This window comes from Crocodylus porosus, unplaced genomic scaffold (genome assembly GCF_001723895.1).
Source record: "Crocodylus porosus isolate Cpor-Errol unplaced genomic scaffold, CroPor_comp1, whole genome shotgun sequence".
In the NCBI taxonomy this organism is placed as follows: Eukaryota; Metazoa; Chordata; order Crocodylia; family Crocodylidae; genus Crocodylus; species Crocodylus porosus.
In genome coordinates, this window is record NW_017728911.1 from 35,342,842 (window position 1) to 35,355,610 (window position 12,769).

General features: G+C 42.2%; 1 protein-coding gene across 1 annotated transcript in view; it reads left to right on the forward strand.

The window, feature by feature from the left end:
- Nucleotides 1-221: 221 nt before the first annotated feature.
- The window catches only part of LOC109309163 (ankyrin repeat and SOCS box protein 7), a 26,532-nt gene continuing 13,984 nt past the window's right edge, over nucleotides 222-12,769 (forward strand). The window contains exons 1-2 of the mRNA XM_019533799.1: nucleotides 222-300; nucleotides 8,360-8,459. The gene's annotated coding sequence lies outside the window, so the exon portion shown is untranslated. The remainder of the gene's footprint in view (nucleotides 301-8,359; nucleotides 8,460-12,769) is intronic.

Sequence of the window (12,769 nt, forward strand, 5' to 3'; positions counted from 1 at the left end):
CTCCCTCTCTCAGCATCTCTGGGCAGCCCTTCCCTTGCCCCCCTGCCTTGCCACAGGGCAAGCAGCTGCCCCTCTCCTTCCCCCTGTCTAAGGAGAGGCTGGTGCCTTCCTCTGCCTCATCTCATGCCCATCCCCTACAGCCCTGAGGTGTTTCCCAGCTTTCCTTTCTCTCCCCACTTCCTGAACGCCCACCGCTGAGCTCTCAGCACTGCCCTTTCTCTGCAGGTGTGAGCTGCCCCAGAGGAGGAGACCAGGAGCCCGAAGGGGATGGGAGAACCACGAGCGGCGCTCGCTGCTAAGGTGATCGTCTGCTTTGCATACGCCACGGCGCAGGAGCCCAACCGGCCGGGTTTGGACCCCCCCAGCTGTTGGCGGTCACGTCAGGTTTGAGTTGGTGATGTTAGCGTTTCTTCCTGCTCGAAAAATGGTCTGCTGTTTGGCTCAGATCAACGACTTCAAAAGCAGTTCAGGGAAATGCACTTGCTCCCCTCCCTCTCTGCCCTATTCTGCACTTCGCATGATCACTTGCTGTGTATAATGCCCGACAGGTTCTTCCTTGTGGTCTGTGGCATCCAGGCCTTTGTGTGGCCTCCCCCTTTAGGGATTTCATAAATGATTCACTGTTGGTTCTTTGGTGCATCTCCATATCCAAAGTAAAATTTGAGAAATCACTTTCCTTTGCTTGACTTTCCACATAGATGTGCCAAAGGCTTTGTCCACGATAATGGCAGGGATTCCAAAAACCATAACTGGACTAGGCCAGAGTAGCTGCATTCGTTTATTTATAGCTGTATCTAATTTTTTATTTATGTCAAATTTGCATGCGCACAGTGTGTTGCGACTCGCTTGTGAAAACTGAATAACGGTTAATGAACGGTCTGTTTAGAAATGCGAACCTCTGTGTGTTAGCCCATGCAGATTTTATCACCGAAGGATCAAATATTGTTTGTTCGTCACAACGCAAGGTTACCTATTTTTATGCAAAATGCAAAAATATTTTGTTGCCAACAAATCACAGATTTAGGTAAAATAGAGGATGACAGTGGAAATGGGTAAGATCGCTTTAATCTGTGGGAAGGAGCTAGGTTAAAATTTTGACCTACCAGAAATAGTATCTGCTTAAACATGTCATCATCATTTGCATTAGTTCCGATGGCTTAAGGCATCCCAACATAGACCTGGTTACAGTAGAGCCATCTCACATACGAAGTATTCCCATTGTTGGTTGGTCTGTTGGTTTCTACAGTACATTAATAGTATGTGGGACTTCATGGACAAAGAACAACATCCCCTGCCTCAATTTACTTCTAATGTAAATAAAGAAGTTGTTTTGTGATTTGATGACTGGATAGCTATAAAGGTTAGGGGAAGAGTAGGGAAAGGGTGTGTTATAGCAACTAGATAGTGTAGTTGCTTTGGTCAGCAGTGGTTTTTTTCTTGAGAATTCATGACTTTTAAGTAAATCCTGCTACGCTTGGGGCCTGGCTAAGTTTTGTTGGCTTCCTGAAATGAGAAAATGTGCCTTAAAGAGTGGGGAAAAGAGGACTGGGTAAAGAAGAAAGTTTATCATGAAAGATGAGGGAGAGAATAAGATGATCTTGATCAGTCTTCAAGGCCAGACCAGGTACCTTTTGAAAATTTGAAGATGACAGGTGGAAAGAATCTCGCGTGTTGTGGCCCTCTTAGGATGGAGTTCTTATTTGTGACAATGTCAGTGTAATTGAACCCACTTCGAGAGCTGTGGTTGAAAAGGTAGATGAGTCCAGACTTTTTTGTAATTTTCGAAAAATGTACTTTGTTATCAATGTTCTGAAATAGTGCTAACAAGACTTAGCTGCTAATGAAGGCTGTGCCAGAATTGTTTTGAGTCCTGTCTACAGAGGAGGCTCTAGGCAGCACTTGTTGGTAACAACCTTGGTCGGCAATTGGCCATTTTCCTAGTGCAGATGGATTTCTTAGTGTATGGTCAAAGGTAATAGTTATATTTCAATAGCTAAAGAGAGAACTCCCCACTTAATTTTACAAATTGGTTTTCTAAATTTACAGTGAGGCAGCATAGGCACGTCATGTATTGTTTATAGTGTACTATTAAAATAGTACACTTACTGCCATGGAAAATGGTGACTGGATGTATTCACTGTGCCCCAGGACCTGTCTGCAGCATGAGGGATCATTGTATTCATATGGCTACGCTAGTCAAAAGCCCAAAATAGATGTACTGCTTCAGCTCCAAATCAGAGCAAGACACATTTAAAAGACTTGCTTTAAATCCCATGCAAATAAAGTGAACGCTCAGTGCTGCACTCTGGAGGGAGTGCAGTATATTACAGGTATAGATCTTTCCTAGACAGAAGGGACTTCAAGTTTTACAGCATTATTTGTACTTTGACTTGGGTTTTTTCTGTTTGCTTTGTAGTTATAGAAAAGCATCTTTCGCTTCTGATGGACTGTAAACCTTCTAAGAACTTCCTGATTGAGAGATTGCATCTTCTGTTGTTGAGACTGTGGTATTAGCTTGCAGAATGGCATTATCAAAGTGAAAAACTGCTTTGATACATAAAGTTATACTTTTCCACTGAGGACACTCTAAAATAAGAGCAAGAACAAATAGAAAAACATTACTTGATATATTTAGATGGAATCAATTATGTGAATATAGCTTATTGTTATTCGGCCTCATCAGCTAAGAGAGAATGTTTTAATTCAGCTTGAAGCATCCAGTTCTTCTGCTTTCTTGACTCTTAATGTCACTGTTCAGACAGTTCAATGATAGTAAGTGATACAGTCATGTTGGTTCCACTGGAAATGACAAGAAACTTCAATTTGATTATGAACTCTTTGAGACAGTCATACTCACGCACAATTTCCATACCAATAATTTTCCTTGTTTAAGTAGTAGGTCAAAATAATCTGTGTAACCTTATTTGGCCAACATACTTCTGATAAATAAATAAATAAGAAGTGTATTCGTGAAACCACTTGAGGACCATCTCCACTGGATGTCCCCAGCATCTTGATTTGTGGCATACTTGAAAATGGTCAGTGGGGGTCTGCCTGGAGTGGTTTGACAGATACAGGCAGGAGCAGATGGGCAGGGAGTGCTCAGGAACAGTCTGGCAGGGTTATGTTGCTGCTATAGTGCAGATGTTCCCCCTGCAAGCCAGGTTCACCCTACAGACTCTCATGGCAGGCCTGAGGGATGGGTGTTGCAGCTTCAGAAAGCTGCTATGATGTCCCTTGCACCAAATGAACTGGAAGGGCCCAGTGCAGTCCCAAACTAACTGCCTGGGAAGAGTTTATAGTGTATGACTTCCTTCAGTGTTTCTACTAATGGACTTCCCATCAGTGCTGATGACTTCTCTCAGGAGCTATGAGGGAAGTTAGCAAAAGGGGAGTTTCTTCATGCTCTTCCCCGCATGAGGGTATAATTTACTAATTCCTCCATAAATTAATCCTTATGCCACTTTTGAGATCTAGATAAATATATAGGTTTTGCTGAACTCGCCATTGAAATGCAGACACCTGTAGAGGGGAATAGCACAACAGCTGCTCAAGACTGTGTAGCAACACTCTGCCGCAGTTTAAGGGGAGGAAATGAAGAACACCATAGCCAATTAAAATTGCCGGGGAAATTTAAACAAGCAGAAAGTAATTAAAGAAGCTGGAATTTGTCAGGGCTGTGAGATGGCAGTACCTCTGTTTCTTGTGGGAAGTATTATGAGATCTTTAGTAAACTCCTGTGAGGATCTAGGGTTTTTCCTTGTCTTTGCTTTGAAAGACAGCAGTGAAGTGCTCTTAATCATATCTTGATGGATTTTTTTCACTGTTCCTTGGGAACTATGCAAATAGATCACCAAGAAACATCTCCTTTCCAAGTACTTGACTGTCACCAAGCTTGTGATCCAACTGGATCTTAGCACAGATTAACTGCCATAAGGTGCAAGTAGGATTATAATGTGTTGTCATCTCCTTCTTTGCACCTCTGAAAATGGGGCCTGTTATTATGGCCTTTGTAAGTGGCTGATATTTGCTGGCTCACTCAGTAATGATTAAAAATGGGTCCTGAGAAGAGACTGTTGGACACACCTGCCACTATTTTCTGTTTTTTCTTTTTAAAGGGTTGTGGGATATTTAACTACCTCAGTTTAATATGCCATGTAGATGTACTTGGTGTCACACACAACAATATGACTTCCTTCTTGTTGGCCATTTAAATGCCAAGTGCTCTACTACATGTCGTGAACAGAAGACCGCATGTCCCAGAGATGAGCACTATCTGTTAGGTCATCTAGTGCTTGAGACGCTCTTTATTACTAAACCATTGCTATTTGACCTTACTTCCAGCACCAATCTTTAACTTCCTTTAAGAGGAAAACACAAAGATTGTATTCAGGTTTATTCGTTATTTAATGAAGAAACACCTTTGTGTAGAAAATTGTCAGATCACTTTGACCATATGAGCCAGACATTGGTGGATAATCAAGTCAAGCATGCTACATTTAGGTTACTGTTCTATTTCTGGTATAATCTGCTAGTCTCCATACTGTATCTTAATCAACTTTTTAATAATCCTTTCTAGTAGGTGAACTTAAGTTATCATATTCAGTGACAGTACTCTTCATTAAAGTTACAGATCATTCTTTTGCCATATGCAGCTTATATTCCTTTGAGGGGAGTGGGGGAAGGAAGGAGCTTGTTACTTTTTTAGTGGAGCAAGCTGTTACTTCGTCTCTAGTCTGTGAAGTCAGTGCGGTTCTAATTTGCATCAGCTAATAAAAAATGTGTGGGTTTTTAAGTGAAAATCATGCAAAAATAAAAGTGAACTAATGACTGATCATTTATGCAAAAACAAGTCTAGAAATGTGATCAAATTAGGTCATGGCAGTGCAATTTTGTACAGGCCTATGATCATCATGCTGATCTTTTTCGTCTTGAAATGCAAAAATATAGCAAATGGTTTAGGTGCGTGTTCCCTTAGCTACCTTTAGGAAGTAAAGAAAGCAAATTATCTTGTTGTGTTAAACTTTCTGTTGCCTAATGGATGTTTCTTGTAACTTTTTCTTTGATTAGCATGGTTCAATAGCACGAGACAGGTCATATTAAAAATAACTCTGATCTTCAATATAGTGAACCAATGCAGGCTTTCATTATTTATGTGAATTACCATAGTGCCTAGGAGTCCCAGTCACTGAACAGCACCCCATTGTGCTGCACACTGTACAAACAGAACAAAAAAGACTGGTTCTGTCTCGAGGAGTTTACAGTCTTAAGTAGAAGAGAAGGACAACAGATGGATGAAAGCAGATGGAGGAGTACAAGGAAACAATGAAAATATTGGTCAGCATGGTAGGCAGTGCCTTAAGCACACTGGTCATTGTCAGGGCTTTTTTACAGGCATCACTGAAAATTTGAATTTTCAAAGAGAGCATTGCGCTAGTTGCAGATATTTATAGGGAGTTCCTCTCAAGTGCGTGGAGCAACCTGGGGAAAATCTCAGAGGTACTTAAAGTAGGCAATAGAGGGTAGCATCATGAACTGATCTGAGGCAGAAGTTGATGCTCTGATAGTGAATGGGGAAGCTGTTAAAGGGTTTAAAAATGAACGTGAGTAGGTAGGTTAAAGAAGTCAGGCTATGGAGGGCTACAAAGAAGGTTATATCGGAAAAATGGGCTATAAAATGATTTTTCTGGCAGCTTTTTGCATAGGGAACAAATACTTTTGTCAAGCTGGAAACAAATATGCTGTAGTAATCAGGATGTGGGATGATGAGAGTTTAGCTCTGTGGATGAATAGGAAATACTCCCTCATAGAAATGTTACGCAGAAAGAATCTGCATTATGTAGATGTGTCTGGATGTCAGGGTATGAGGACTGAAGGAAAGAAGATGCCTTGGTTAGAGGTGTAAGTATTGTCCACATAGGTAAATCAAAAAAGTGTTGCAGGCCATGTGGGGAATTGGACTGTTTTTTTAGCCATATTGAAACTGATGTGAGACTCTTCTTTCTATCAGCAAGGAAAGAGAGACATCCATGAGGGGATGTTGGATAAATTTGGTTGAATCTCATTTGGATGGGTGTAGATCGGGAGAAAGTGGCAGATCCAATAATCTTCTGCATAAAATCAGTGATTCTGTTTGTGTTTACAAATAAGACTACTTCTTTCCCCGAAAGTAAAGTGGGAAGGGAGCCCAGGCTAGTATCCCATGGACACCACAGAAACTGATGGGGTGGGGAGGGAAGAGACAAGGAAGAACTTCTGAAGAACAAACAATTAGAGAGGCCAGAAGAAAACTGAGAGGACCAAGTCATGGAAATGGAGAGAACAACATTTCAAGAAAAGCATGATCAGTCTTGTCAAAGGCAGATAGTGGATCAAGGAGGACAAGGGTGGAGGGCTAACTCTGAGTTTTGGAGGGGAGAAGGCCTTTAGAGATGGATGGGAGTGGTTTTGGTACACTGCAAAAAACACAAAGCAGTTTGGGGAAGGTCTCCGATGGAACTGGAAGAAAGGAACTGAGACGGTGATTGGACATAGCATGCTCGGTGATCTTTGAAAGAGAAGGGAGATGGGCAGTACTTGAAGAGGCGGGTAAAGACTTTTGAAATGACAAAAGTTACTTATGAAGGGAAAAAGCCAGAGGAGAGTGAAGGTACATCTACATTGGCATGCATGTAATATTGTGTGGGGACCGTCAAGGTCGTTCTAAACCTTGGGGACTGGAAGCGGTATAGCTGCTCCCTGTCCACTAGCATGCCATGTCTCTCATTTCTAATTCTTCCAGGTAGCCTAGAGAGATTAATATGTAAATGTTAGCGGTTAAGGAATTCCCTTCTCTTTTACATCTTCTTACTTTCTCCCTTCATAGATTCTTTTTCTCCGAGCCACACAAGTGATAAGTAACGGAGGAGACTGAGAGACAAGATGGAGTTACTGGGGCAGCGGGGAGGATTGAAGGAGAGTAGATAAGCTCCTGAATCTGTGATAGAATGGTGGGGAAGAGGAGAGAAAGTTGCAGGATGGGAAAGGAAGGTGAGGTGAAGTGACCATTGGTCAAATATTTCCTTAAAAGAAATTGCAGAGATGATTTGTAAATCAAAAAATGAAAGGAGGTAGATGAGATGGCTTGAGTGAGTTAAAAGTGGTGAACAGCAGGTGGGATTGGGGTGGGGGATTCAAATACCTTCTTCAGCAAGGAAGATGGCAGAACTGAAAGTGGAAAGAGGACTTTCTGATGAGAGATGCCTTCAACACGCTCTTTCTTCTATCCGTTTCAGTGGAAGAGGTAAGAAGCCATCAGTGCTGAAGAACTAGAAAGCATGGCAAGGTTAGGTGATAGGACATAAGGGAAGAGCTAGTAAACAATGCTGGAAGATGCTGGTGACGGCTTGAAAGAGAGGTACTTAGTAGCAAAATTAGAAAAAAGATCCATGCTCAGTGAAGATTGTCAGGTGAATGCCCTTTGTGTGAGCATTGGAGCCTATAGCATTTCCACAGTGAGTTTCTTGATTACTTTTTTTACTTTAAAAATAATAGTTTCAGGAAAGTTTGAAAGGGTAAAGTCTTAGTTTGGTTGCATGATACCAGTGATTAGTGTGTTGCAAAGGTTCTGGTCAAGGCAAGCATGGATACAGCATGTGTATGCTGTACTCTATTAAATGATATGCTCATGAGGCTTTTGGGTAAGAGAAAATGAATCTGATGAATGGGGAAATGAAGATACAGATTTTGTATCAGGGAAGAATGTTGATCCTTATATCAGAAGGCTATGTAGATTTGCACCTAGTAAACTAACTACAGTGTGTAATAAATATACCATGTGTGTAATGTTGGTTTTATACATAAAGCTTTTTTTGGGCTAGAGCTCACTGTATCTGACGCTGTGAAAGGACCTTCAGGGAGTAAGCATTTAAAAATTTCACTCCTTAGTAGTATGGAGCAGAAAAGGGTCACATTGTTTCTCAGGAGTTTTCTAGACCCTAGCTTCAGGATTAGCATTTGACATGTAGGCAGTAGAGCCTACTCTTGCCTTTAGGGTGGGCTTCTATCCACCCCAGCCATGGAATGGAAACAAATATACATAGTGCTTGAGGGAAAAACTTGACCCAGTTCATCCAGGTTCATTTTAGAGGACAGACACATCTCTGCTTTCTGTACTTTTCTCTGTAGACTTCTCCCCATCCATCCTTTGCCAGCACAAACATGCTGGCTGATAGTGGATCAAATTAAACTTTTAGGCTCCTCTAGCATGGTGACATTAAAATGTGAAATTATAAACCAGGTGCAGTGCAAGAACAGGCAGACTTTTTTTTTTTTTTTAATCTGTCTCTGTGTCTAACAAGAATACATTATTCTTTTTAAGGAGTAGCAGACTGTTTGACATGTTGTATGGGCACACAAGATTGTGTAATGAAGACAATGAAGAGTGGAACACACATCAAAAAGTGACAGCTTCCTGTAAGGTAATATTTCGGGAAAGGATTGAATTTATCCATGCTGTTTCCAAAATCAATTAAGTTGTTTTTGCCTTCTATTTGCATGGTGCTACGCAAATCATGGCAGCTTAGAATTTCCAGGTACCTCTTATGTACCATTTCTGTTACTTCTGCTTGCATGGAAAAAACCAACATGTAGTGATCCAGCCACATATTATGTTCTAAGCGAGATTGATTATAGTTTCAAACATTAAATATTAAGTGCCAAATGGCTCAAGGCTTCCATTAGTCCCTCTCTCCTTTCCAAAGATTGATGCCCTAAACAAAGACTGTAGAAAAGCTTTGAAACCATTTTCATTTTAACTTCAAAGCTGGTATGTGTATAGAGCAGTCCTGAAACCTCAAAATATTTTACTGTAATGTTGCATAATATGGGCTTCTATGCTGGCGGCGGGGGGTAAAACAGAAAGAAAGAGTGTTTACAAAGTCTTCACAAGTGATAAAAGAAGCCGCTGATGCTTTAATTTTTCTTTCTACTCTGTGTGTTTTAGCACTTAGATACTAGCTAATCTGAATAAAACTTGCTAGTTGCAAGCAGCATTTGGGGCCACTGCCAACTTTTTATAACACTGCATTACAAGAATTCCCACCAGCTGAGACTGAAAGATCTTTGCATTTTCTTATCCAGCTGCCTTCAGAGATACTTAAACTTACAACTACCCGTTTAATGAGAAATCTCCTTTTCTTCTCTTTCCTCCTCTCACACATTCTGTTAAGTCAGCCTATCCGTTTCTGTCATGTTAGCATGATGGGTTTAATATTCACTTAGTTTGGGATACTGTCTGACATTCCCATGAGAAAAATAGATGAATACAATACTAAGAAATAGCGATGTATTGTATTATTGATTATTATAAAAGATTCTCAACTTGAGTAATTTTTTTTCTTTTTGTAACTTCCGAACTCTAGCCAGGATCAGAGAGCCAAGCTGTTTGGGTGCATACGAGTAATCTAGGTTCTACTACTCTTTCCACTTTTTTGTACCCATGGACCTGAGGGAAGAATTTGGTGCTAGTGCTGGAATTGTATTTAACAGTACTACTAATGGTTTGATCCTGAGCAAAACCTAGCTTGCTCTTGAGGATGAGGTTGTCTGAAAGTGGACCCAACTTCCAAGGGAAGTGATGCTGGCTCCTCCCTTGGGGATCTTTAGGAGGAGGCTTGATAATTACCTAGCTGGGGTCATATGAGCCCAGTATTCTCTCCTGCCCAGGGCAGGGGGTCGGACTTGAAGATCTACTTAGGTCCCTTCCGACCCCGCATCTATGAATCTATGATAACTGGAGTTAAACTTGGATCTAAACCAAAACTTATTGGAATCAGTGAAAATACCCCCAAGTGATCTCAGGAAATGTTGCCTGAGGCCATTTTTTCACCAGATTAATCAGGTTTGATTCAAACTGCGGTCCAGGCCAAGGACTGTTGAGTAAACACCTGCTATTTTTGCAGTGCCCTTTTTGCCAGGTCATGACAGATAATGTACCCATACTATAAAAATAACCAAATGCCCCAGAAAGTATTCAAAACAGAAATGATAGATGAGTGAGAGGGGCATGTGGCAGAGACATTAGCAAGGAAGTGGGAGGAAAAGCTTCAAAAACCAATTATAAAATTAATGTCTTAAAATCAATGCATTGTTTCATTTCAAGGCGGTAATATAAGCTCCGTTGAGCATCCGCAGATCTTTTATTTTTTTAAATGTAGATGGTGGAACATGGAACATTTTAACATAGGAAAAGCCTGCCAAACTCTGATGCTTAATATGTTGGTAGCCACACTTCCCAACAGTCTCTGAATTACCTGAAAACCTGTCTTCATATGCTCCGGCCCTGCTTTCCAAACACATTCCTCATTCTGCTGCTTTTCCAGAATGTTGTAAAGAGCTCTTTGCTCAAATAAAAGCAAGTCAGTAGGGAGGTGGGGGCCTTATCATGTAGCAGGGGTGAACTGTCCAGGTTCAGCTTTACTTACCACGGAGTAATTGTGAACACAGAGTGCCTGAACCGTCACTGTGCAGCAGCTATGTTTCAGTAAATCTCTGCTCTGGTTAACGTGCTTTAGTTTGGTCACTTGCCCATCCTTTTGAACACTCCCTCCCCCATTTTCATGAGAACTTATATACTATGAGCTAATTTTGCCTCAAATTCTCTCTCAATACCTTGCCTTACTTGGTTTTCTTAACTTTTGGCTCTTAACCTTTCCTCAGAGCAAACTTATCTTATCAGCGCCTCTTTAACTGAAAACATCAATTACGGCATCTTGTATTTTCTCCATGTCATGCACAGTAAGCTAGTTTCTTTTAAGCAGTATTTAAATTCTTGAGCTCAAGAAGTTTCCTTCAAACCCTGTGCTAGAATGGAGACTATCATACACAGAATCTGCGAAGATGGTATCATACGCAGAATCTGCGAAGATGGTTTACAAGTGAGGGGGAAAGCATCTAGTTTTTTTACAAAAGTTTAAATGTTGTCCAGTTAGAAGACAGTAAAAGGAAACTTGGAAATTGTTGATGAGTAACTAGACTTCATGTACTAAGCTAACATCCATGTGTGTATCTTTCACATCTGGCCTGTGTTTAGGGTCATTGGAGCTGTGCGTAGATTCATAGATGTCAGGGTTGGAAGGGACCTCAGCAAATCATCAAGTCCCATCCCTGCCCTGGGCAGGAAAGAGCATTGGGGTCAGATGACCCCAGCTAGGTGCTTGTCCAGTCTCCTCTTGAAGACCCCCAGGGTAAGTGACAGCCCCACCTCCCTTGGGAGCCCTTTCCAGATTCTGGCAACCCTTACTGTGAAGAAGTTCTTTCTAATGTCCAACCTAAATCTGCTCTCTGTCAGTTTGTGACCATTGTTCCTAGTTCCTCCAGGGGTGCCCTAGTAAGTAGAGCATCTCCTAGTCCCTTTTGCCCTCCCCTGATGAATATGTAGGCAGCCACAAGATCATCTCTCAGCCTTCTCTTGCAAAGGCTGGAGAGATCTAGGTCCCTCAGTCTCTCCTGGTATGGTCAGAGGCCTACAGGCAGAACCCCTACAAATGGCCTCCTCTGGACCCTCTTGAGATTCTCTACATCTCTCTTGAAGTGCGGTGCCCAGAACTGGATGCAGTACTCCAGCTGCGGCCTGACCACTGCTGCATAGAGGGGATGAATCACCTCCCTGGCCCCTGTTTGCCATGCCTCTGCTAATGTGTAATAAAGTGCAGTTAGCACTTCATCACATAGATGACTCATATTTATTTTGGAGTCAACAACTATGACTCCAAGATCCCTTTCTGCTGCTGTGCTACTGAGAAGGTCACCCCCCAGCCTGTAAATTTGTTGGTGGTTCTTTTTGCCCAGGTGCAGCACTTTGCACTTGTCCTTGTTGAACTGCATCCTATTTCATTCTGTCCATTTATCCAACCTGTCCAGATCCACCTGGATCCGTTCCCTACCCTCTGCTGTGTTAACTTTGCCCCGAAATTTGGTACCATCTGCTGACTTGGACAGGGTATTCTCCACACCCTCATCCAAGTCACTGATGAAGACATTGAATAGCACTGCTCCAAGGACCGAGCCTTGCAGGACTCCCCTGCCCACATCTTGCCAGGTCGATATCAACCCATCTACCACCACTCTCTGGATGCGACCCCTAAGCCAATTTGCCACCTGCCTGACTGTGTAATCATCTACATCGCAGCCTGTCAGTTTATTTGTGAGAACATGTGCAGTTACCTGTATCTTTGGAGTTAGTTTTGAATTGCATTCTTGCCCTTAGATAGCTCTCAGGCAGCATGCACACTACTTCCAGCAGTAGGTACAACCTTACTGAAAGAAAAGGAAATGAATATTAAGGCTCTGGTTGGCCATTTTCACATTTTAGATAGTCTTGCTTTCTTTTTTAATTGCCTGTATAGCTGGAGCAATGAAAGCTGAGGGCCCAGTAACAGTGCAGGGACTTCATTGAGAGTTTCTTGAGCATCTTATAAAGTTACAGTAAGCCCTTACTTCTAGGGGTACACCGATAAGGATTTTTTGGATCAATACCGATGGCTGATTGATCAGCCGTATCGGCCAATACCAATCCAATTGTCAATATGCATCCTGGCAGCTTGGAGAGCAGCTTCTGGCTGGTAAGTCTGGGGGAAAGGAGTGTGGGGGAAGGAAGAGGCATGGTGGGGGTAGATCAAGGCCCCTGCGGTGAGGGGAGGGCTGGGGCAGGGGCAAGCACTGCCCAGCCACAGTGGGGCAGGACGTAGGACAGAGCTTGTGGCTTATCCAGGGGGTGTGAGGGGATGGG